At 41.1% G+C, this 22997-nt stretch overlaps 1 protein-coding gene and 1 long non-coding RNA gene across 4 annotated transcripts in view; one reads left to right on the forward strand and one right to left on the reverse strand.

Annotated features, from left to right (window-relative positions):
* LOC114317409 (uncharacterized) overlaps nt 1-22997 on the reverse strand; it is a 113954-nt gene that overhangs the window by 11160 nt on the left and 79797 nt on the right. Inside the window, exon 1 of one of the 2 annotated variants that reach the window (XM_082866960.1) lies at nt 2022-2395. The exons of the other annotated variant lie outside the window; for it this stretch is intronic. The gene's annotated coding sequence lies outside the window, so the exon portion shown is untranslated. Of the gene's footprint in view, nt 1-2021; nt 2396-22997 lie in introns of those variants that run through there. 2 annotated transcript variants of the gene reach the window in all.
* Nucleotides 7074-18301, forward strand: LOC114317364 (uncharacterized). 2 transcript variants are annotated; one of them, XR_014327921.1, is made up of 6 exons: nt 7074-7890; nt 14540-14777; nt 15747-16446; nt 16603-17439; nt 17521-17619; nt 17828-18301. It is a non-coding gene; the product is annotated as an uncharacterized LOC114317364 (long non-coding RNA). The 2 variants fall into 2 exon arrangements; XR_014327920.1 differs by lacking the exon at nt 7074-7890 and adding an exon at nt 9383-14406.

Below are 22997 nucleotides of genomic sequence, written 5' to 3' on the forward strand. Positions count from 1 at the left end.
TGATAAATTTGATCATGCCAACGAACTCAATACTTTCCTTCTTACTCACTTCAAGCAAGAAACAAACTTGGATCAAACCCTCAAAATTTCATTTTACCCCATTACACAAAACTTAGAAAAGAGAAGCCCCTGAAGAAGTAAAATTTGATGACAAAACCAAGCATGTAAGTTAACAATAATGCTAAAAGTAGGAATCAAATTTCAGAAGTTACCTATCCTCAAAAGGAATAGATAACAAATTGATGACCTAACCAAGCATGCAATGCTTGCCTAAAGAAACCAAATGAAAGCATCCGAAAATGCCTCAAAAGAACTCAAAAGAAGACCAGGAATTTCACCAATTACAAAACACCATGATAAGAAACTAAGTGTGTTGCTCACAACATATGACAAAGAATTGCCAGAGAAATTAACTGTAAAAGTACACCAAAATCTAGGAAGACAACAAAACAACAACAAAAGACTTCTAAAAGGACCCTACCTAACTAAATACATTTAGAAATAGTGTTACTAATTTGGAGCACACATCACATCTCAAAAAAGAAGAAAAAATTCAATCCTTTGGTTAATCAACTCCTACAGAAGTAAGGGTTATGTTTTGACCAAATCACAATCACCCAAATAATCACTAGACTAAGGCAAGACAAGACAAAGAGAAGCATAATTTTCCTTTATTACTAGCAATTTGTGCAACCACACTTGACAAGAAGCCCTCATCCCTCATAAAGTTGGATGCAATATAGCACAAAACTCTACAAAACCATCTTTTCTTCTCCAGCCAAACCATAGCAAATAAAACTTTGAATCTACTTTAAAAGTTAAATCATTAATCAACATCTCAAAAAGGCAAGAACAGAAAATAGATATTAAAGTAATTCATCTAAAGTGCATAATTTAAATAAACAAATCATACTTTCTACACCATAATATATTTACTGATGTTCTCAACCACATGATCCACAAATTTTAAAATTCAGGATTATAATTTGGAGGAAAGCCAAGAGATTTTATAAGAGCGAAGTAAAAAGCACTAGGTTGAGAGAGAAGGGAAGAAAGAATAATTATTTATCTATATCTATATCCATAACCATACAACTATAAAATGTTACTTATAGGTATAATCCCTACTAAACTTCACAATAACAATATTATCCTCCATAGCTCCAAAAGGTTTGTAAAAATGAATATAACATACTCCTTATAACAGTTCTAATCAATTATGGTGCTGGATTATCGTGAAGGCTACAATTCAATTCCATCTCATGTCATTTAAAGTCTTTTAAAATAGTCCAGCATTGTCTATTTTTTATTTCAATTAAAACAATTTCACGGAATACTGCTCATAAACAATTTATTGTTAGTATATCAAGATGATGATTTCAAGTAATGTTCTAAAATATGGTCAATTGAATAAACTGCAGGAGAAGAAGGGTTAATGGTCAACTGCCCGATCAACCACAATCAAACCCGGATGTCATAATCATATATTCATATCATAAATAAAATCATAACAATCAATGAAACTGGAATAACATAAAACATGATCAAGAGAACTTTTTCCCCTTTTCCTTGGTATTTAGCTTGTAAAATTACCTACTAATGTTCTTAAATTAATCATAATTTTTATTGGGTTATATAAAACTAACTATTATCTACACAAACCAAAAATAAATAATAATAACTTTAAAAAAAAAAAAATCGATAAAACACACAAAACCCAGGACGGTTTAAGAGGTCTTAAAGTTAAGATGAATGATAGAAACTCACAGTTTACAAGGAGATTGGGCTTCAAATAGTTGAGTTGGTGACAAATCAAAAATTGACACATGTCATTGTGGTAAATTGTCAGATTCTAAATTGTGGGTCACAATCTTTTTTCTAAAGTTCAGAACTAGGACATCATAATAATAACCAATTTAATCACCAGCTACTAAAATCGCTTACACAAATCGATCAACTCATCATATAGATTCAATTCATCATAATTTAAATTATTATAAAATATTATAAAATTTTGTTACCTTTCGGTAGATGTTGAGCTCAAGCACGAAACTAGTACAATCAGCTCCCGAAAAACCCTAGCTTTTTTGAAAGATATATTGTTGAAAGATCACAGATAAACCGCAGAGACAATGATATAAGTGTGCGTGGGTTGTGTGCTTTATGTATGTATATATATATATATGCTTGTCTGCGATTGAGCCATGAGATCAGTGATGACTTTGGTGAGAATCAAAACGGGTTTTAATGGTCAGCAAAGCAGAGCCCTTCTTTAATTCCAACTTGTGGGGTAAATTAGGGTTGGGACTTTCATCACGTAAGGAACAAGAGAAACGACTAGATATCTCATCAATTACGTCACCACCTCTAGAAATTTGTTCTAAAATTTCATTTTGAGAAAAATTCATTTTTATTCTTATGCTCCATTTAGTCTCATTTTTACATCAACATGATGTGAATGATGTAAATGATCTGATGTTTCATTCTATAATTTCAAAATTTATTGAAATCTGATGAACATTAGATGTTTTTCATCCTATATTTTCAAACATTATTGAAATTTGATGAACATAAGATGTTTGAAATCCAATGTTTGTAACATGACTCTGATGTTATTAACATTATATCTGATGTTATTAACATTGTAATGAGACCTTTCAATCTATAAGAAAACTTTTAGGACTAAACAGTGCATAAGTTATTAATTTGGGATTTATTGGTGCATCCCCTTAATATCTTATATGAATCAAATCTAAAAATATAATATATATATATATATATATATATATATAGAACCATGCTATCCACGGTTTTGAACAACGGTCTAAAATTTTATTTTGAAATAAAATAAAATAATTTATAAAAAAATAAAAAAAGTTAGTTAAGATTAAGTTTTAATATTTTCAACTAAACTACACTAAGGTCTCGTTTGGGAACAGGCTAATTTAGTAACTTTTTGACTAATTGGCTAAAAAGGTAGGTAAAAAAAACTTGTATGTTTGGAATGACTTTTTAACTAATTATGAAAAACTGTGCAAAAAGTAGAGAGAAGTCATAATTGTTGACTTTTTGGTATGACTAATTGGCTAATTGACTAATTTAATAACTTTTTGACTAATTGACTAAAAAGGTAGCATCTCAAACGAGGCCTAAAATATTATATCTATATTTTTTGTTTGTGTGCGCACTACCATTTATATTTTGTTTCGAGTATTATATAACAAATGCATATTCATAATTCAATTGGTAAAGTTAAAGCAAGTAAATTTGTATAAATTACAAAAATTATAATTTTTGTACAACATAATTACATCCCGACTATAAAGTTTCCATAATTACAAGAGACGTAACAATTTTATCTCATTATTATTATTATTATTATTATTATTATTATTATTATTATTATGTCTTTCTTGCCCTTCTATCATTTCTTTATTATTGTTTTTTATTATATTTTATTAGAAAATTTTAAATTTTTATATGTATTTTTTTGTTGTGATGATAGATTTTAAATATAAAAGAATTTGGCAGGTGGTAGTGATGGTTTTTGGTGATAGAAGGTATGTTTGGATTTTGGGGATTAACTACATAGCCCAAAAAATAAAGAGAAAGTTAGTCTAAGGTCCCTATCTCATTTTTAGTAATGAATAAAGTCTACAATATTATTTTATGATATTTAAGGTCCCTCAATTTTGACCTCATATATCACAGAGAAATTTGACAAAATGTCGAATGAATCAAGCATGAAAGCTTTGGCTTCATCATCATCATCTCCAGAGAGACCAGACCATCGCTAGATTCTTCTAATGCTTCTCTCTTCTCTACCCGTTTCTCTCTCTAAAATCTCAACCAAGGAAAATCACAACTTTGGTGAAGAAGATACGAAGAGATAGATACGAAGTGATTTCGATCTATTGCCTGAAACCAACCTATTAGGAAATGCTATGTCCATTGAAGTATTTTGTCAAGTTGTAACTCTGATTCGGTGGTAAGTTCCAACAGCAAGACTGAGGAACTTACTATTGGGAACAGCAGTGTGAATGGTTCAGCAGGTGATTTGTCTCATATTAAATATGAGACATTCACATATTCACCAAAAGAAGCAAATGTCGGTAACCGTGAGATGCAATCTTCAACGATACTTCTTAAGTAGGAGACTAATGTAAAAAAGAGTGAAGAAAGTAACAAAAATGAAGTCTTATCTGATGTTGCAATCACACCTAGCCAAACTACTAGTGAAGAGGATATAGGTTGTTCTTGGCATTATAAACTGGCAAAATTGAGGCAAATTAAGCACTGAAATAGAAGAATCACATCCTAATTGCCCAGCATAAAGTCCAGGGAAAATGTCTTACAATCCACAGAATCTACAACGTCTTCAGGTTCAAAAGGAAAATTAGTTAGTTCTATATCCTCATTGTTGATAAATGTATATATATATATATATATATGCACATACTGTTTGCGTTGACAGTGTTGAATACAATGTTTCCTACAAGGCAGAGAAATTTTGTGTTGACAGTGTTGAATTTCTCTGGATTTGGCCATTTTTCTATAGATTTGGCAATTTTTTCTAGATCAAATTTTCTCTAAATTTGACAAATTTTGTGACGACCCTGACCTCCGAACTAGTATATTATGTTATTTTAATGAGTTTAATTGCATGATTATGTGCTTAATTGTGTGACTACATATTTAATTCTATAATTATCTGTTGTCATATGGAATATCTGTTAAAATTGACAACTTAGAGTCAGAAATTGAGAACCTAAACGACTTCAGAAACTAAAATTGTCTAACCCAATAAGCTAATTAGAATATTTAGAATTTTATGGTAACTTAATTGAAAATTTGATTTGGATCAAAATAATTAGAATAAATTGATTGAATTAGTTAGAAGTAAGTCTAGTTAATTAACCTTAAACATATTTAACTGGGCTAACTTAATTACACCTTATATAGGGCTCTAATTAAGCTTATAGGCTCATTTTTACAACTCTCGGCTGAGAATTAAGAGAGAAGGGAGGAGAGTTCAACATATAGAGAGAGAACAAGGAGTCTTGTAGAGAACTTGAGGAAGATTTGAAGATTGGAGCCATAATACACTTGAATTCACACATTAGGTATGAAATTCATCCTAAATTCTTAGAATCAAGTCATGTAGAAGTTGTATTCATCAAGGTTCTGAGTTCTTTTGTATGAAATTGCTAAATAAGAGCTTCAATCACCTTGAATTTGGAAGCTAAGAGTTAAATATCTACATGCATGCATAATTTGAGTTAGAATTCATGAAATTCCTACATGCATGGTTCAATTATACCTCAATTTGGAGAATCCATCATGTTTTCATACTTCTCATTTCACTTGATTATGTTTTGAATATGTTTTGAAGAAATGTACACTTAATTTGAGTTAAACTTGTTTTATAACTTGAAGTTGAAGTTTTGGTTGAGAATTTACCATGATTTTGAATAAATGGTTTCAAATTGGAAGTATTTTCATGTTATATAATGATTACAAGTTTTGAGGCTTTGAATATCAACCTTGAAGATCAAACACAGTTCTGGAAATTCCAGAATTCGTGCTATCCGCTCGAGCGAGAAAAGCCTCTCCCGAGCGTGAAAATCGAGCTCTCAAAAGTTTTATAAAATTTTACAGGCTGCTCGAGCGACCAAAGTGGCGCTCGAGCGACGACCATTTTTCCCAACCTTCGGCTCGAGCGACCGTCGAGCGAGAATTTCTTGTAACCAGTACTTTTACAGACCGCTCGAACGACAGAAGTTATGCTCGAGCGACCATCATTGTTTTTAATCCTCCGGTTGTTCAATTTTCTTTGGTTTGTTGTTGCCTAAATGGCTTACAGTCTGGTTTGATAAAAAACACAGAGAAAATTTTGAGCAAACTAGAGAAAATTAGTCAAAAACACAAAGAAACTCTCGGGGAAGTCTAGAGAAATAATTTCTTTGGAGAGAAAATCATCTCTAGGAGGTCTAGAGAAATTCTCTAGGAAGTCCAGATAGGAAGTCCAGAGAAATCTTTTGGGTCAAATTTTCTCTGTATCAATGTAGAGGGACCTTAGACATTATGAAAATATTGGGTGTCCTTTATGTTATAAAATCTTAATATCAGGGACCTTAAAAAAAAATCCCCAAAAATAAATGAAATACTTAAAATTTTATATTTCTTTTAGTTTTCATAAATTTCAAATAATTTTTTTGTTTTTCATTTTTGGGTTGTGAAAGAGAAAATTATTGAACTAAATTGTTGATTATTAAATTTAAAAACTTATATTGATTAACAATTTGTTTGGGTGGAAAGAGAAAACTAATTAAAGCACGATCCATAAATTTAAATTTATTTATTTTTTATTTATGAGCAAAAAAAAAAAGAAAAATTAAATGTAAATAGTATGCATTTTATTTTAAAATAATAGATTTCATTGCATACATAGCACGGGTTATATGTTAGTATATATATATTTTTTGATTGGCTATTGAAATAAATATGTTTGGTTGTAGGAGTGTAAAAATGGCCTGCGCCCCGGGATGGGCTCAACCCGAGCCCTTGGTCCTGGGCTTGGGCCTTCATTTTTGAAGCCAGGTTCGACCTGTGGGCCCTACTCACCTGGCCCAGCCCATCGGTTTACTTAAGACCCACTCAATGCCAGGCCTAAGGCCCACCCGAGGCCTAATTTTTTTTTTTTTTTGTGAAAAATGATAAAATTTTTGTAGAAAAAAATTAAAAAACAAAAAAAAAATTGATCAGGCCAGGCCTAGTCCTAGTCTCATCGGCCCAGCTTGCCTAAGGCCTGAATACCCCTGGGCCTGAGCTTAATTTTTTTGCTCGTGAGCTGGCCCTGCATGAATTTTAGTGAGAGCCCGCAAGGCCCGACATGGCCGGACTTGTGATGACCCAAAAACAAATCAAAAAAAAAAAAGAAACCAAACCACTCTCCCTCTCTCGTGAAGGAATATAAGGAATATATAAAAAAAAATAAAAAAAGGAAGTGGAGGTTTCATCTTGAAAGGGGAGACACGCAATGATAAAAGAAAAGAGGAGGTGCTAGAGTGGGGTCAAAAGGTGTAGGGAATATTTTCTAGAGAGAGAGAGATGGGTTTGATTGTTCTCAATACTATACACACAACTGCATATGTGCTCATGTATGTAGTGTAGCTATCCTAATGTCTGCCATAGAATTTTTCCAATACTTTTAAACTTTTTTGTTTTTTTAAGAAACATCAGTTAGTTGAGATTGGTAGCTGAACAATTATGAGAGGATTCTTTAATTCTTCTTGTAGATCTAAATTCTCAAATTATGGATAGTAATTCAAAAATCATTGTGTGGTTTATGAGAGATTTGAGAATTAAGAACAATTTTGTTTTAGCTGTTGTTGCTACGGATGGGTCAGTCCTTCCAATATATGTATATTGATCGGAGATGAGGGTGGTGACGACGTCGATGGCAGCGAAGTTCGAGTTCTTTTCGCCGAATCCGCCGTCATACACGGTGATGGTGGACGAATCCACCGGCAAAATGAGGATCACCGACGTCTCCAAGAGGGAAAAACGCCGACGTTTTGAAGCTGGCCATCAAGAGGGGTACTGAGATTGTGGCGGTGTGTATGAAGAACCCGGCGGTGGCGTCTACCGTGCTCTACTCCCATGGCAACGCCGCTGATCTAGATCAGATGCATGATTATTCAGGGCATGTCCACTGGCAAGCCAAGAAGAGCAGAACACCTACGCAGACTTAAAAGCTGCATGTAGATGCATTTAAGTTAACTTCTGGGGCTTTCACCATGGATTGGGATCCCCATACACGCCAGTTGATCATCAAGAGGCGAGGGGTGATTTATTAGACTAGTGGAGCTCTCTTGGGTGACAAAGACTGTGAGTTTACAAAGACTGATGGGAATTCAAATTTCAATTACAATTTTTCCTATGTTACTACTGAGAATGAGGAGTACTTTGCCTACTCTTCACTCATGAATGATCAAAAGGTTGTATCAGGAAGAGGATGGTTGTTGAATTACTTGGTGTGTGGGTGAATTTCCAATCACACTGCCAACTTAGTATTCAGCTAAAGAGTACTGGCAGAATAGATGACACCTGCCTGACTTGCAACTGAAACAGAAGATTCCGACGGTAGTTCGTCCACTCGGGGACACTCCGACGATCAAGTCAGTATATTTCTCAAAGATAATCAATTGCTAAACTCACTGTTCTGAGTATAAATTGCGTACCTTAGACCCATCAGGGTGTAGACATCCCCGAACGTCCCGAGAGGACGAGTCCCGTTCTGTTCATTTGGGTTCACCACAGTTCAGGACTCAAAGTCACGGTACTGTAGACGCGCCCTTGGGCCTCACTACAGTTCGGACTCAATTGTCACGGTCCTGTATCTAATCTCACAGAGTGCAATGCAAGACCGACGAATCATCAAAGAGTCCAAATCCGGCAAATCGTTTTTTAAAACAGATTTTTTGAAAGAAGTGCCAAACATGGACTGCTTTGCTAGATACAGAGTCGCCACCTAAATATTTATTTTGGGGGAATTTAGAAAACCCTGACTCGTTGCCTAAGGCCACGTGTCCGTCATCACCAAAGTTGCCTCGGCTCAAGAACTTGGGTACGATTGGGGAAGGTCACTTCGTGAGCACCCCCGCTCGCCCAATCAAAGATCGGCGTCTACTAACCATGATATTTAGTTTTGAAAATATTATGCGTTCTTATTCCGGTTATTAGCCTAGATTTACTATGTGATGTGCACAGCATACAAATATAGACGGGATCGCCTGAATTGGAACAACACATCTCAAGTTTGTTTTGAAAATGATTTGCTACTCGCAAGTAGGCTTAAAATGCAGGTTTTGCCACCCTCGGGTGGGCTTAGAAAACAAGATGATTTGCCACTCTCAAGTGGGCTTAAAACTCACAGTCGATGAATTGTTCCAATCCAAATAACCCAACCTTCACCCACAGACATTCAGGCAGGTATATCACATAAGCAAATAGCCTCATGGTAAGCATGCTATCATGGCAGTCACTCACACGCATGCAAGGATGCTAAAGCATAAGTACGTACCGAGTACTCCAAGCCAAAACAATGCTATGTTAGAAATTCATGCATGATCCTAACTACACAGAAATGCCTAATGCAACACATGCAAAAATGCAACTACAATAGGCTAAGCTATTCTAAAATGACATGTGAAATGCTACAGCTAACAAGTATTCAATTTGGAATTGAAATACAAATGCAGTTAGTATGATGCGCCCAGCCCGGTGCATGCAATACAAATGAATGATGCAAACATGCAAGCATAAGTATGCTAATTGAAACATGCCCTAATCTAACCATCATAAGCAGGTAAATAAAAGGGAGAAAGACGTGGGGTTGGAAGACATACATCACATGCACGCACACTTATTACAATTGTGCCCTCACTTGGAGGGTCCGAATAAATAATATAGTTCGAATAATAATTATAGTCCGAAAAACCCTAATTAATTAACAATTTAACTAGGAAAGCAAGTAAATTAGCATGCAAGCTTATGGACCGCCTCAGCTCTGTTCCGAATGATGAAAGATGCATGCTTGAGTTGCCTGGCGCGGAAATCCATTGCGATGTCCCGATTCGCCTCTGTTTGCAATTAATCCCGGAATGCTATGCCAGGCTCTGGAAGGCTGTTGATTTCTGATTTGCTGCAACAGAGAGCAAGAAAGGAGCACAGCAAAGTATTTCCACATATATATGCAGGACTACTCTTCAAGGAGTGTAGTCCTCGATCCTCGTGCCACCAATCACGCATCTCGATGCATGATGGCCAAGGAGTCGAATTGCACGACTTGATGTGATATAAATGCAGATGAAAACACAGCAAGACCTAAACTCCATCATGGGTAATCCGGAGTGTCGGCGACCGGGAATTGAGACACGTTCCGTCACTCGGAGTACGAAACGTCCCTCGTTTCCCGTGCTTGGGCTAACTCCTATCCCAAACACAATGCAAATAAGATGGCATACACAATGCGACTAACATACAACCTAGCATACGCAATGCTATGAAATGGCATACACAATGCGTGATGTAACATGGCATACACGATGCTCTAACATGCAACTCAGCATACACAATGCTATGGACCGAAATGGCATACACAATGCACGATGGACTTACACCAACATGAGTGAACCTCAGCCACACTTACATCAGTGGCCATATGATGGAAATGAGACAACCGAAACACATGCAAACATGCACGATGCAAGGGATCGATCCTAAGGCATCGAATGTCACTCTACCAAAGCATGGAAAAGGATGCAATATGGCATACAAACACACAAATTCTAGCTCTGAAACATGATATAAAATGGTCCCGAAACATGCAAACATGGCACACAATGCAAGCTAGGGGGCCCGGGTACCGAAACTAGTGAAGTGCGTTACTCTAGAGGTATCCAAAGCAATGCACCAAAGGCAAAACCAACCCTAAACAGACCCTAGGCAGGTCTGGAACAGTGGAAAATTGGCCTAAAATGATGGCTCGGAATGCAACGGAATGGAGCTCATTCAATGGTCGGTAAATGGGGCATACAAGCCCGACTCTCAAACGCATTTAAAGAGATGAAAACATGGCAACATGGCATTCAAACAAGCTCTGAAATGTGATGAAAAATGATCCCAAGGCATGAAAATACCTCAGTATATGCATGGAATGGATCTCAAAACTCAAAGCTAGGCATGGACCTTGAACTACAAGCATGAAAAACTAACATCATTCAACCACAAGACCCAAAAACAGAGCTAGAGCAGTCCAAAATAAGCACATTATCAGTTTAAGGCATAGCCAAAATATGCTAGAATCAATGGCCTATAAAGCATGCAAAGAAAACTAGTGAACCATGAGTTGTTCTACAACTATATGAAGCATATGAGGGCTCACCCAACCAGCCAAAAACAGAAGTATTTCATGCCAAAATATGCCCAAATAACCACTGAAACTCAGTCAACACATGCAAAAATGATGAGCCCCTTTGGAAAGCCATGCAAGGGGTTGTTCTATACATATATGGTAGACAAACAAAAGGGCAAAACCACCTCTGGAAATAAGTTATGACAGCCCTAAAACTCACCAAAAAGGCCCTGAAATGGGTCAATGAATGATGCAATGAAAGGCCCCTTTGAAAGGCCTTGAATGGGATTGTTCTACACATGCATTACGGACACAAAATAAGACCAAAAAGGCTCTGGACAAAGCTAAGGCAGGCCTTGAAACTCACCAAATTGACCCTAAAAAGTGACTTCACAACATGCAAGTGAGGGTCCCTTTGGGAGGCTAACAAAGCTAGTAAAGAGAATGAGGGGTGAGAGGGTCACCCCTCTATGATTTTGAAGCTCAAATGTAAATCTAAGCCACTGAAAATCCACTTGATTTCAATGGCTAAAAGGCCAAATCAAGGCCAATGCAAGTGCTCACATGCACAGCTCAAAACATGAGGAAATAAGGCATGAAAGGGGGTAGATGACCCCAAACAGAGAAAGTATCTTAAAAAAAAATGTTTATAAGCTCAAAAGGAAACTTTTTCAAGTTTATTAAAAATCTCAAAAATGCTCACAAGTAGGGCTAAGATATGATACAAAATAAGCCTACAAAGAGGGATAAAGCATACAAGGGTGTAGGAGACCTCAAACAGAAAAGTGTCCTTAATCAATATTCAAGAGGAGCTCAAAATATGACACTTTTTAGTTTATGAGAAAGTCCAAAAATACTTGAAAGTAAGGCTAATCAATGGAGCAAAAAAATGCAAGTTTAAGGGAAATAGGTGCTTACCCTTGAAGAGCAGCAAAGCTGGAGCTTTTGGATCAAGTTGGTGAACCTTCAACCCTTGCAAATCAGTCCCAAAGTGCTGGGATGGATGGAGGAGGTGTGGGGCTAAGGATTGTAGTGCAAATGGTCCAAGAAAACTAGGGTTTGGAGGCTCAAGTGTAGAGATATAGAGAGAAAGAGAGTTGTAAGCCTTCAAAAGTTGTTCAACCCTTGCCATAAAAGATCAGCCTCCCCTTTATAGAGGACAGGCTCTAAAATACCCCAAAAGGGCTTCACATATCCTCCATACACGTGTATGGAGAATGGTCCAATTGTCTCACAGTTGGCATAGCTGTGATGCATTCAGAGAGGGCAAAAAGCAAGAAGCAGGCCGGCTAGTTCAAGTGGTCGGTCGGCTACTCCCCCTGGTCGGCCGACCAGGGGTCAAAAGGTTCAAGAAGAATTTCTAGCTGGCCACCCCAAAAAGGTGGCCTCCCAGATGAGTGCAACACAGCTATATGGTGAAAAATCAGAAAATGTGACCCAAGAGAGAGAAAAACCAACTTTTTAGCAAGGTTTAAAAGGGTCAAGAAGAATTACTAGTCAGCCTACCCATATTGGTGGCCTTCCAGATGAGCACAACACAATGGTGGTATGAAAAGCCAGAAATTGTGGCTCAAAAGTAAGAAAAACCTGCTTTCTGTCAAAAAAACCGACTTTTGGAGAGAGAAAAAGAGAAAACTAGTTTTTCAGGGAAAAAGGTGGCCTCCCACCATACTACCACCTCCCTAACAATGAAAATAGGGTCCCTACCAAAAATAGGCCAAGACGGATGTAAAATGAAGGTTCGGGGGGCCAAAACGCGCAGTTTGGGGCCCCAAAAACAGGCTGTTAGGTACCGAAAGTGGCGTATGACCACGAAGGTGGTCTCCCGGGCCACACTGTCCCTCTAAAGGGAGAAAATAAGGGGTGTGCCAAAAACTGGAGCAAACGGAAGTAGTTAAACGGTCCCGAACCGAGGCACACGGCCGACGGCTCCGAAAATTGAAAACTAGGCTCCAAACGGGAAAAATGGCCTGCAAGCACGAAATGTAGCCTACGGGCACTGAGAGATGGTCTACGAGACCTCTCCCTCCTTTCAGGAAGAGAAAATAGAGAAAACAGGACCCGGTTCGCAAACCGAGGCAAAGCACAAAAGAGCCCCGAAGTTCGGAGGCAAGGCTCGCAGCCGAGACTCCGTAACCTCAGAACGAGCACAATATGCAACATCACTGAGTGCTCAATCAGTGACGTCTGAGTCTTAAGGTCGGTCAAAAATGGGGTGTCTACAGTTGCCCTTCTTTGACAGAACTCGAAAGTCGTAATTGACGGGAGTGAATGTCAAAGCCCAGAGACGACCCATTTTTGACAAAGCCGAAGACTTAGACAAACAGGCAAGACAACGAAGATGTTCCAGCAGGCATGCCCGCAGGCAGGGGGCAAGATGCAAAATGATATGCACAAAGCCGGACGTAACTCATGATCATGCAAAGCAGCAAGCTGTAATGAAGCGCACAAGCAACAGTTTTAAGCAGGAATGCAAAGCAACAACTACATTTCATACAGTTTAAGGATGCGGAGAATTATTCAATTCTCGCCACGTCTCACACGGAGAAGATACAATACCTGCGCGATTCGTCTGGTTGCACCAGCTTCAAATGAACCGTACATACAATATCGTGCATGCAAAAGAGAGAAACTTAACAAGCACAACATAGTTAGCAACACATGTTCAATGCTATATCGAACGTAGACAAACAGGGTGCCGATAGGAGAGTGCATCGCAATGCGAGAGACACGCGCGTGTCAATGCAAGCTAAGCGTGAGGGTATGACAATACCCATGAAACGTGCACAACAATGCAAGTGGTATGCATGAGAATGTAAGTGACGTGCATAACAACGCAGGATAAGTGCAAACTCGAATGCATGTTTGACACGAAATAACGAGCAAAGTAATGCAAGTTTTGACAAGTGCGACTCAATCGCGACCTTCGGTTTACCTCTCGGAAGGGTCACAACGTGCTCAAAAGAATACATTTTGCTCTTGACGAGTGACGATGAAACACGCATCGAAAGTTGGAGTTGAAGTTCTTGCGGAGGGATTTCGCGACAAAAAGTGCACTTTTCTTGTACTTTCTCGGGTGTCGGGGACTCCGATCACCACCAAAATTTGCAGAGACCTTGGAGACCACCTTGGGAAGACCACCGACCAGGTTTGGTGGCTATTAGAGGCCACCGACTAGGTTTGACTGCAGGGGGTGGTCGGCCTACCAGAAAAGGTGGCCGGCCGACCACCTAGCCCAAATCCGGGGCAATTTTGACTTTTCACACTCATGTCTTTAAATATACAAAGCCAAACACTTCTTGCTCACAACTTCAGATCCGAAAACACCTCCTCCTCCTTTCTAGACCATTCTCTTTCTCAGATCTGCGCTCTATACGCGTTTTCCAACGCCCCACGCCAAGTTGTTTCGCAAAAACTTTCAGTTCTCTTCACTTTGAACCGATTAAATTTTGATTTCGGAGCTTCTCTTCTCATTTTCACCACTTGAGGTAAGTTGGTCTCAACATTTGGAAGATTTTCTCAGGAGTTGACTTTTGTTGACTTTTTCATTTCCCGAGAGTTGACTTTTGTTGACTTTTTCCAATTTTGGCTCATTTTGCTCATTTTTGCTCATTTTTGCAGATATCTTGAAATGGTGGGTCATTTTCCCCATGACGGAGGTTCTTCAGGTGCCGGAGGTGATCCAGATGTCATGTCTCTGTCGCCGAGTATTCGCCTCTTTATTCCCGAGAGGTACGACCCCTTGACACACATCCTCCTACGGGCAGTTTTCTATCATTTTACGGACTTCGACAATCGAGCCTCCGTGGATTTGCTATTGCGGGAGCCAGAGTCCCATCTCTCCTATCAGGCACGGGAGGTATGTACTTCACCTTTTTACATTTCTTGCCTTAATTCTACATCGTCCATGCATTTTATGCTACGCATGCTTATTTGCTCGCTCTGAACACATTCGCATGCCATACTTCTGCTCATTCTAGTACACAGCTTGTTCTGAATGCTTAGTCTATAACACAGTACTCTGTTTGTATCTTGAACACACAGCTCAATCACTTGAATTTCTAAACACGCAACTCATATTTGATGGTGAACACATAGCACACACTATCTCTAAAATCTGAACACGCAGCGCATATTTCAATTCTGAACACGTAGCCCATATCTTGATTGTGAACATGCAGCACACACTATTTCTGAAATCTGAACACACAGCCCAAACTTTGTTTGTGAACACGCAGCACACATTTGTTGAAAGTTGAACACACAGCCCAAACTTCAAATTTCTGAACACGCAGCTCATATTTGATAAAAGTTGAACACGCAGCCCAAACTTTGAATTTCTGAACACGCAGCTCATATTTGATAGTGAACACGCAGCACACACTATTTCTGAAATCTGAACACACAGCCCAAATTTGTTGAAAGTTGAACACGCAACCCAAACTTTGAATTTCTGAACACGCAGCTCATATTTGATGGTGAACACGCAGCACACACTATTTCTGAAATCTGAACACACAACCCAAATTTGTTGAAAGTTGAACGCGCAGCCCAAACTTTGAATTTCTGAACACACAGCTCATATTTGATGGTGAACACGCAGCACACACTATTTTTGAAATCTGAACACACAGCCCAAATTTGTTGAAAGTTGAACACGCAGCCCAAACTTTGAATTTCTGAACACGCAGCTCATATTTGATGGTGAACACGCACGCAGCACACACTATTTCTGAAATCTGAACACACAGCCCATACTAAACACGCAGTTCACAGCATTGTATTTGATTTGATTTGCACACAGCTTATACATTTCATTTGCACGCAGCTTATTCATTTCATTCTGAAACTGAAGACATGTGTTCATTGTGAATGCATGTGTCCTCCTGTGTTACACGGGGATACGACTCCATTGCTGCGAGGGAGTGGTATGCAGAGCTCCCAGAGGCCGTCCGTGATTGGGTCAATCAAGAAGGGTTCGGGCCTTTCTGTACTGGGATATCTCGCTATCCCGCCAGCAGGACGTTGATGGGCGCCCTTGTGGAGAGGTGGTGGGACACCACCAACTCATTTCATTTCTCATCTGCCAGGGATATGACTATGACCCCATTCGACTTTGCTGTATTAACAGGCCTCGACGTGGGAGGCTGGGCGATCCCTTATGATGAGGACATGGGCGAATGGAGGCCGCCTAGATTTATCTATTGAGAGCTCGCCCACCGGTCGACCGATCCTCGGGCCAAGTCCGGTACACCTGGTTTTCTTCATATATCAGACAGAGGGAGCCCGAGACTCCCGAGGAGATAGCACACTACACCCGAGGGTTTTTGATGTTCCTCTTCGGGACCACTCTGTTCGCCGATAGGGGGAACACCGTTGGGCTATATTTGCTGAGTGCCTTGGTAGACCTCTCACAGGTCAGTCAGTATGACTGGGGTGGCGCCGGCTTGGCTACCCTCTATTGCTACATGAGCGCGACCTCCCGCGGATAGGGAAACATTGTTGGCGGCTACTGGAGAGCCTGGGAGGTACCTTCTGCCCTCTTGACTTACATTTCTGCTTTTCATTATCTGTACATTGCACGCACGGCACACTTTACATTCTGTACTCATATTCAGCATTCTGTATTTGGATTCTGCACTCAGTATTCTGTATTCTGATGGCTTTTGTCCTGTTTTCCACAGTTATGGGTTTTTGCGTACTTCCCGACGCTAGCCCCAGAGCTCGAGGTGGAGGCGCCCCTCATGACCCCCAACTCGCTCGTTTTCGAGGGCCAGTACCGACCGCGGGCCCGGGAGACTCTCCCCTACCTACTGTAGTTTTTTGACACAGTACGGCCGACAGAGGTAATTCAGAACTCTCCGTCCTCCATGTTTTCATCTTTGATTTATTTTGCACATCTACGATTTCTGATCGGCTTATGCATTGGTTATCTGCAGATCACCTAGCAGCCCTAGGTGCCTTTAGGCGGAGATCTCCGATTTCAGCTTACCGGAGGATGGGCTGCCTCTCGGTATAGGATCCTGTTTGAGGGGCCGGTTGGTAGGGCCTGGTTCCTGGGGGAACGCTTCATGCGCCAGACGATGGGCTACCCTAATCAGGACGTCCCCTCAGTACCTCCGGTCGACATGCGGACTATCGGGAGGCTCACTTCCCAGGAGGTTACTAGTGCCATGCTGGGTACTGATGTATTGCTACATTTGGAGGAGGGGGAGTACGTGACCTACCGTCACACATACTTGATGCCCCCATTGACAGGCGTTCATACCCCTACGAGGAGGTCCGCTGACATACCATCTTCGAGTCGAGCTCGGGCTGCAGGTGCTCCTTCCACTAGCAGAGCTAGTACGTCGAGAGGTGGGACTGGGTTGGTCCCCCCGATTTCTCCGACTTATCATCACCCTGGATAGCCAGATATCCCTACTGAGTTGACGGGATGGCGATACGGGACTTCCTACCTGATTCCGATAGAGCCTCCTATGCCTGATCACCGATACGTCAGTGACCCTGACTCACCACCGGTATGCTCCACTGCTTTTCATTTATCACCCAGATACTTAGGCATTCATTCAGTCACTGATGATCTGAGCTTGTATTTGCAGCCACCTAGAGAGTATATGAACGAGATGCTCGGATTGGTGGCCTCGCTCGAGGGCATGGTCTTGCGGAGAAAGGCACAGCTGTCCATCCTTGGTTTTCAGGTACTCTTTAATTTTCTTGCATTTATCATACTTCTGATGGCATGTTGAACTTGTACATCTTACTACATTGATTAATTGTATGTGTAGAGCACATCTGACATTCACCACATTCACGCAGTGTATCTGCCTGCACCCACTTCATGTGGTTTTCTTGCATCTGCATTTGATATACATACTTTGGCTGATGTATTGCATTCTTTCTTTTCAGATGCCTCCGCTACATACCGGATCACAAGCCGGGCCATCTGGGCCTTCCTAAGGAGCTGGGAGAGGGGAGTCGTCTCGCAGATGAGCCGGACGCAGAGCGCATGTCATAGAGGAGGGGTCCAACAAGGAGGAGGAGCCTGCGCATCCCCAGACAGAGACATCTGCTGACAGAGAGGGTGGTTCCGGTTCCGGTTCCGGCAGTGGAGATGAGGCCGAGGAGGATCCCAAGGATGACAGCTCTGACTCAGACGACGATGATGGTGCTGAGGCTATTCCACAGAAGAGGACAAAGAGAGCCTCTTACTCCCGTGCTTGATAGCATTGATGCAGCTGTTCCCTACTTTATTTGCCTTTTTTACTAGTAGTTGTATCACATTGTACATTTATTAGGTAGTTTTATTTTCTGTAAAACTTGTACCCTTGTTGTAAAATGTTGTAACAAAGGAAGCATGATGGAATGAAACAACTTTTGTTCAAAAAGTGTTACATTTTATGTTCTTGCATCGCATCGCATCATTTTGCACAAAATGAGATTGAATGGAATTGTGCACTTAAAAATTGCCAAGTCAGGTAGTGAACCGACGCAACAAACAAAGCAACTTAAACTTACTAAGAAGAACAGAACCTTAGCAAGTTTACAACTCGATAAGAGAAACACAACAATGTTGATTAAACAAAGAGTAACAACTCGATATACAAGACTCAACGCCTCGACAAAACTTAATAACTTGATAAGCTAAACAACTCGATAAACAAAACAACAACTCAATAAGCAAAATAACAACTCGATAAGCAGGATTTAACAACAACTCGATAAACAAATGCATTTCGGACGATCTGGATGACGGAATGCATCCAAAACCGAGGAAAACTCGCCCCTTCACTCCCAATGCATGGAAATGCTAGGAACTTTCTTCTAGAAGCTAGAACAAGACCAAAGCCACCTTCCTCTCTATGGCCGACCATCTAGGGGAGCTGGCCGACCAGTTTTTTGCATTGGAGGGGAGAGGGGTGGTCGGCCTACCAGAAAAGGTGGCCGGCCGACCACCTAGCTTGGCAGCCACCAATTTTTCGACACGTGTCCCCCGAACAGTGCCTTATCCTCTTTAAAAGCTCCAGCCTCGTGGCTCTCTCATTTCATCTTAGTTTTGCATCAAAATTGAGGCGTTCTTCACCCAAAATCTTACAGTTTGGATCGCTTCTCTAGACGGCTCGGAAAATTTAAACTTTCGGGGCTTCGGCTTGAACGCACTATTCACGCTGGGCCGTACTCCGCTGCATCTTCCTTTCTTGTATGCCGCGGCGAGGTTTTGGAATCCGGTAACACACGTCTTTAGCTTTAGCGGGCAAGAGATGTGTCCTACTTTTGAGGATTTCCAAGTTTTGATGGAGTCCAAACGCAACGAGGAAATCTTGCCTCACTTCCGATTCGGCCATGTCCAAGCCTTAGGACAAATGTGCGGCCTCACTTTGCATGATGCTCGATCATTGATTCATGACGGAGAGTTGGACATCCCGAGCTTGGTTTGTCGATTTTTTGATGCTGGTGACCGCGGCGACCATCATTGGCAGGGCTATCGGCAACACATGCTTTGCCTATTCTTGCTATCTCATTTCTTACTTGCCTCAGGTTCCGGAGGATCCGGTGTCCGGTTAATCGAGGTTGCCCAAGGTTTGAAGGAGGGCAAGAGCTGCATCGCTATGACATTGGCTGAGACATTGATGGGCTTAGACGCTTTTCACCGCCGAGAGACGGCTAGGCTTGCGGGGAGCCCACTACTATTGCAGGTAATGTTTCCCACCCAATCTCACACATGTATTGCTCACGTCACTCGGCTCTCAGACTCGATTTTTCTCACAAAACCCTTTTCTTTCTTTTCTCTCATCGTACATCTCTCTATTCTTTATTCTCTCATTTTTCAATCCCTCCCCAGGTGTGGTTGATGGACAATTATAGATTGTGGAGTCTTGTCCCGTATACTCAGCTCGCGACTACTTTTTCTGACAACGCCTGGTCGATGCTCTTGATAAGGGGTGGTGGTATAGCTGGATGTGCAATTTGTTTGCAAACCGCATCGCTTGGCGCTGTCCTTGGCTCAATTTGCCGGCGATGAGTTACAACATGACCCGTCAACCTGGGATTCAATTGATTGGCATGACACACTGTATCTTCTATTTTCCGTTCCGGTTTTAGCGCCAATTCGGACATGATCAGACTTGCCCACCAGAGGGGATAGAGTATCCTGCTGCATTCCCAGTTCGAGGCGCACAGCTTGCCCGGTATGCCATAGCATGGAGGACTAGAGAGCTCTTGGCCCCTGCTCCCACTTTCAAATGCACTTTGTCTGATGAGTGCTTGGATTGGCTCAATGAAGAGGCATAGGAAGGGCCTACTTTGGCATCAGAGGCTTCGACCAGCTCTGGGAGGGGGCGCAAGAACACCTGACTTAGCTATGTCCTGAATTTATTGCTTTATTCGCACTTTCAAGTTTTCTTTATAACTGTAATAAAAAGCAACTTCAATTTGTATGCAAGAGCAGGAGAACTCTGTATTGAAATCAATGAAATTGAAGGTTGTGGGTACTGAAAATTTTCTGCTTTGGTCCAAAAATGGTCTAAGTTGTAAAAAGATTAATTTTGAACAAAGTCAACTTTTATTAAAACTTTTCAAAACCATTTTTGATATGGATCAGAACTGGGCATGCCTGAAATCTGTCACTGAGATGCACAACCCCGGATCCCAGCAACTGGAAAGTTGCCCCTAGTCTGAATAGTACCGCAGCACTGCGCAGCAACGGAAAGTTGCCCCTAGTCTGAAGAGCACTGCACCGGAGATCATAACCAACCTCTTGAATGCTGAATAGACAAAGATGGTCGAGATGATCAAATGGACAAAGTTGATCGGGGAAAAGTTTATGGCTGAACTTCAGGATTAAGCTGCCTACGTATCCCAAAGATGGGAATCAAGCCTTACGTAGTTCCAGCTTAGGTCCACTCGAATATTTTCACTCTCCTTTTACGCTCTAACTTTTGCCAAGGCCGCCCTTTGCGGATTTTCAACCTTGCGAGCTCAGTTTTTATAATTTCAAATTTTTTGTGCTCTGGCTTTTGCCTAGGTCGCCCTTTCGGGTTTTCGGCCTAGCGAGCCTCTCAGGGGTAATATTTCTTCAACTTGTCCATGTTGATCGGTTATGAGAACTCTAGGCCATCTAGGTCCATTAAAACCACAGCTCCATCCGACCAGATAGATTTAATGATGTAGAGACCAGTCCAATTGGGTCTGAACTTGCCCCTAGGGTCGTGGATGGGAGCTCGGTTGTCCTTGAGCACCAAATCTCCTTCTTTTAGATTCCGGGACTTAAATTTCTTGTTAAAAGTCCCGGCAATTCTGCGTTGATAACCTTGAACATGGTACAGTGCTTTCAGTCTGCGCTCGTCAAAAAGCATGAGTTCTTCAAATCTGCTCTGTTGCCAATCTGCTTTGGCTCTCTGACACTTAGCCAGCACTCACAAAGACGAAACCTCAATTTCAATAGGTAGAACGGCCTTCATCCTATAAACTAATGAATACAGAGTCGCCCCAGTAGAAGTTCTAATTGAAGTCTCGTACCCCCACAAAGCAAACAGCAACTTGTTTGGCCAATCTCGGTAGGTTTCCACCATCTTCTGCAATATGTGTTTGATATTCTTGTTGGCGGCCTCGACCGCTCCATTGGTTTGCGGCCGATATGTAGATGACTTATGAAAAGCCACGTTGTATTTCTCCAACAAGTCAATCACTTCCTTTTTGAAGTGGAAACCATTATCTGAAATGACCTCGTTTGGGATCCTATAACGACAGATGATGTTGTTTCTGATGAATTTTGCAACATGTGACGCTTTCAACACCGCATAGGATTGGGCCTCAACCCACTTCGTGAAATAATCTATCGCGACCAGGATAAACTCATGTCCATTAGACCCCTTCGGGGTAACAGCCCCGATCACATCAATTCCCCAAACTGAAAATTGCCATGGTGAAGTCATATTATACAACTTCGACGGCGGGATGTTCATGCGGTTTGCATGGATCTGACATTTATGGCATCGCCGAACAAAGCCGATACAATCCTCCTCCATGGTGGACCAGTAGGAACCCTGTCTGAGGATTTTCCGAGCCAGCATTACCCCGTTCATATGCGCACCGCATTCCCATCCATGGATGGCCTCCATCAGGCGTTTTGATTCTTCAGCTTCAACACACAGTTTATGCATTCCCAGATGACCTCTCTTATACAATTTACCTCCACAGATGATGAACTGAACGGCCATTCTTCTGATTGCCCTTTTATCTTTGGCATTTACCCCTGGTGGATATGCTTCATTTTCCAAGAAATTCCAAATATTGTAATACCAGGGGTTCTCATCCTGAACCTCATCTATAGCAGCAATTGACTCGTAAGCCGGCACAAATTTCTGATCGATAATGATTGGACGCATCCAGACTCCAAACGGGATGTCTATCATGGAAGATAGAGTTGCTAGTGAATCTGCAAACCTGTTGTTTTCTCTTAGTAGATGAGTGAAGCTTAGCTTCTCAAACCGAGGAATCAGCAGATCCAAGGTTTGGTAATACATTATCATCTTTTCTTCTTTGACTTTCCAGTCCCCTTTTGCTTGAGACACAACAAGATTCGAGTCCCCGATGACGTCCAACCGTTTTGCCCCTAGTTCCAGAGTTGCCTCTAGACCGGCAATGCATGCCTCATATTTTGCTTCGTTGTTCGAGGCTTTGAATCGGAGTTTGAAGGCTAGAGGGATACGAAAATTGTCGGGTGCTATCAGCAACACTCCTATCCCATACCCGTACTGGTTGGACGCTCCGTTAAAATACATCGTCTAAAACTCGTCGTCGATATGCAAAATGGCCTCGTTTGGAAATAAATACTTAACTATTTCATCTCCTTCCACTGGATGATCGGCTAAGAATTCTGCTACTGCTTTTCCCTTGACTGACTTGCGCGTCACATATTTCAGATCGAATTCGAAAAGCAACAGCAACCAACGAGTTAGCCTACCCGTAAGTGCTGGTTTCTCGAAGAGATATATGATAGGATCTAATCTCGAAACCAACATTACAGAGTGAGCTAACGGGTAGTGCTGCAGCTTTCTGGTAGCCCATACCAAGGCTA

The sequence above is a fragment of the Camellia sinensis genome, chromosome 4 (genome assembly GCF_055761805.1).
Source record: "Camellia sinensis isolate YWXY chromosome 4, ASM5576180v1, whole genome shotgun sequence".
In the NCBI taxonomy this organism is placed as follows: domain Eukaryota; kingdom Viridiplantae; phylum Streptophyta; class Magnoliopsida; order Ericales; family Theaceae; genus Camellia; species Camellia sinensis.